General features: G+C 36.0%; 1 pseudogene across 1 annotated transcript; it reads left to right on the forward strand.

Moving 5' to 3' along the window:
* Positions 1-223: 223 nt before the first annotated feature.
* LOC147568900 (protein FAR1-RELATED SEQUENCE 5-like) lies at positions 224-3,972 on the forward strand (annotated as a pseudogene). Its single transcript, XR_015238488.1, has 3 exons — positions 224-295; positions 1,288-1,343; positions 1,716-3,972. The product of XR_015238488.1 is annotated as a protein FAR1-RELATED SEQUENCE 5-like (transcript).
* The last annotated feature ends 247 nt before the right edge of the window (positions 3,973-4,219 follow it).

The raw sequence follows: 4,219 nt of genomic DNA on the forward strand, positions 1-4,219 counted from the left end.
AGGTTACGATGTTTTTCGTTCAATCATTATTATTATTTTTTTGTGATTTTGATTAGTATATTCTTACCGCTATAGGCGCCTCCCTTTTGATTTTTTTTTGGGCTTTTAAATTGGTGATGCTCTTAAATTAAAAATTGACATATTTCAGTTTTTTTAGTTTTCCTTCATTCAGTATTTCATTGGAAAAGCCCTCGCTTTCTCTTCCTTCCATAGGAGCTCTCCATCCAACAATACCCGACACAGTCAGTCCAGGTTTCGTCCAGCCACCTCTTTTCTCCATGTTCGTTGTGATTATGTAGGGATTTATGTTGTATTCTGTAATTTGATCACTATATTGTGTTTAATTTAGTATCTCTCTTGTGGGTTTAGGGTTCCGGTTCTTCATTTCATTTATTTGACTGAAAATTCTATGTGACTGAAAGTGAAGAAATTTTATATTTAGGTATAGTTGTTTGTTTCATGTGTGTACATATTAAGCAAACCCTGAGCTAAAAGGGAAACTTTCCTTTTTCTTAGCTAATAGTTTAAATGTTTGTGTTTAATTTGTATAATTTTTTGAAATAGAACATTAACCCGAAGATTATGTTAACTTATGTTTATAGGTTTATAGTTTATAGGTTTCGTGTTGGGCTTGATAAAAATCACATGCCAATAGTTTATTTGGCTTGAGCTTCTTATGTTAACTTATGCAAAATCGTGCAAAATATGTCGAAATTTGTTCTAGCCTTTACTCGCTCAAAGCTTGTGCAAACCTCTGCAAACTCGACTTGTCAAAACCTTACTAGGTAGGGAACTTAAGCCTAAGAAAAACTGTCGGATCCTGGAGTTTTGAACAATTTGTCCAGTCTGTGTGGTTCTTATTTGGTGAATTCTCTTGAAGATATATTATCTTGTCGACGCAACCATAGCGGAGAGCCATTGGAACTTTTTCTTGGAAAAAAGCATTCAAGAACTGTTCTTTTTTATTTTGTCTACGAAAAATTGAACTTTACACTATTTCTTCATTCACCGGAATAGACTGGTTTTATAAACCATTTGTTTACTTTCATATTTATCGTATTCAACCATGTTTACTTACTCTTGTTTTTGCTGTCATGTCTTTGCATGATGCGGTTACTGATCACTGTTGAGTTTCATATTTAGTTTTTGTTTGTAGAAGTCCTTTTGCTTTGTTGATATGGTTTCTTTCCTCTTTTTGTCAAATGTGCTTATTGTGGGATTCAGATTAAAACGAGCTCTTGACAGTCAAGACTGGTATTGATACATTTTTTTTTCTTTACTGCCTAGGCTTTGCATGTTGAAGTGATCTGAGGACTTCTTGGGATCGTCTCTCTGAGTTCCAGGTAATGATGCTTATTTGGACTGAAATGGTACATCAGCTCCATTCTTTCCCACAATCAAACCCCAAACTGTAAGATAAACCTTGTTTTTTTCCGGGGAGGGGGATGGAAGGGGGATGTGGATTTCTCATTAGTTCTGCAAATTCTGTTTTGATTTTATATTAACGTGGAGCCTTAGACAAGATACTAGTTGCAAGTTCAGTGCCCGCTTAGTTACTTTAAGCTTCATTCTTTCCAAGAATTGATGCCTATTTCTATTTGGTTGTTGCTGGCTGCAATTCTATCTATTTGACAAGGTTTTGATGGTTGGATTTAAAGTATTATTTTCTTTCTCATATATATAGCTGGATATTGAATAAGCTACTTCCTTTTTAGGATGGATTTCCACAGAAGAGAGTATCCACTTGAGCTTAATGAAGGTGTCCAGCAAATTGTCTCACAAATTGAGGACGGCAATGATACTATTGGAACTACAGGAGACCTTTCAATAGCAATAGACTTTGGAGTTTCCACGGATTTTGTGTTTGAAACTCCAAAACTTGGCATGATTTTTCAATCCGATAATCAAGCATATGAGTTTTACAATCGGTATGCTAGGTCTGTGGGCTTTAGTGTACGAAAAAAATTCGTCAACACATCGTGCAAATAAGACAATTTCTAGAAGAGTTTTTTGTTGTTCCAAGGAGGGATTACGTAGTACACATCCTAGGGGACCTCCTATGAAAGCGCGACCACAGACACGAACTGATTGTAAGGCACGCCTTGTTATTAAATTACAAGATGGTGGAATATATTCTGTGGTAGAGTTTATCAAGAAGCATAACCATGAGCTTGCACCTCCAGCAGAAGTGCATAATTTGAGGTCACAACGGAAGTTACAAGACTCCCAAAGTGTATTAACTGATAATGTGCATTTGTCAAGGATCGGAACTCCAAGTATTTATTCATGTACACCTTTAGAAGAAGGAAGGTCTCAAGATCTCAACTTTATGCAGGTGGATTGCAACAGTTACCTACAGAGAAGGATACATAATGAGATTTTGGGAAAAGGAGATGGTCAGTTTCTCTTAGATTACTTCAAGAAAATGCAGAAAGATGATCCACATTTCTTTTATGCAATAAGAATGAATGCTGATAACCAAATGTGTAGTTGTTTTTGGAGCGATTCTAAGTCAAGGGTAGACTACAGTTTCTTCAACGATGTCGTATGCTTTGATACTACATATAAAACAAATGACTATAACAAACCTTATGCACCATTTATTGGAGTGAACAACCATGGGCAATATATCATCTTTGGTTGTGGATTAATATTAGATGAAACCATAGAGTCTTTCATTTGGTTGTTTCAGACGTTTTTGGATGCTATGTACGGAAAGGAACCAAAGACAATATTTACGGACTCAGATGTTGTTATTTCTGTTGCAGTTAGACAGATTTGGCCAAATTCACATCATCGTTTAGGCTTATGGCATATCTACCAAGATATGGTGAAGCATCTCCATTGTGTGGTTGAAAACTTCAAGTCTTTTTCAACAGAGTTCAGAAGCTGCATTTTCGAGAATGAAACAGAAGAAGAGTTTCAGTACCGTTGGTGTTCACTGATTGAAAAGTACAGTTTATCAGGAAATAAATGGCTGCAAGGATTATACCAAATGTGGGAGAAATGGGTTCACATATATGGTCAAGAGTACTTTTGTGCAGGTACCACACTTGCTCGAGGAAGTGAAAGTATGGGCAAATTCCTAAAGAAGTATTTCAAGAGAACTATCCCATTACAAGAGTTTATAATCCTATATGATAAAGTATTGGCCATCCGACGTGAAAAAGAAAAACATCAAGATTCTATTTCTAGGCAAAGTAAACCAGTCTTACGCACAATGTGGCCAGCGGAAGCCCGAGCAGTTGAGAGATACACAAGAAAAAATTTCATGTTATTCCAGGATGAGTATGTAGCTACGTTGGATTTGTTTGCCGAAGTTGTTGGTGAGGACGGGACAAACTATACATACAAGGTGTCATCCTTTGAAAATGTTAAACCATGTATTACTACATTTGATACCGAAGATAATGAAGTAAAATGCAGCTGCAAAAAATTCGAGTTCATGGGTATTTTATGTGCGCATGCTCTAAAAGTATTACATACCAGAAGGTTGCTCGATATCCCATCGCAGTATTATTTGAATAGGTGGACAAAAAATGCACGATGTGGAGCTCTAATTAATGATGATGGACAATCTGTTCTTGCTCCTTGTTCATCAATAACTTTGCGACATAATGAGTTGGCCTGCATGGCCCAAACTCTAGCAGTGAAGGGTTCAATTACTGAAAATTCTCGTGTATTTACTAAAAAAATACTGATTCAAGCATTAGAAGAGATAGACATATTCTTAGAGATGGAGTTCAACCGACCCAGTTCTCATGAAGATGAAAATGTGAGTGAAGAAAATGTTGCAGATCATTTGGGTACTAATAAATGAAGAAACTCAACATCAATCTTGTTGATGGGCTGAAATCCAAAAGTTTCATGTATCAGTTAAAGTAGCCAAAAGATACTCCGTTGCCATACATAGTCCCAAGCTTCTCTATCAACTAGTCAGACGCCGAAACATGATCCATACTCTGTTTTCTATACTCAGGTCAGTTTTAATAATTTGAACTCTTTAACACAAATATGATATTAAATCTACGTCGTTTATCTTGTTAAACTGAATTGATGACCTATTGAAAAGGTATTTGAATTTCTTTCGGACTTAATGAGTCAATTTACCACACATCTTTATTGTACTATATCTCTTCAGGCAGAAACTGTACTGCTAAAAGTTATCTTCGATATACCTAATAAAACAATCAGCTTCACCTGGACTGCTATAAATTAT

This window comes from Eschscholzia californica, unplaced genomic scaffold (assembly GCF_041429995.1).
Source record: "Eschscholzia californica isolate CP2 unplaced genomic scaffold, dmEscCali1.0.p SCAF_1, whole genome shotgun sequence".
NCBI lineage: Eukaryota > Viridiplantae > Streptophyta > Magnoliopsida > Ranunculales > Papaveraceae > Eschscholzia > Eschscholzia californica.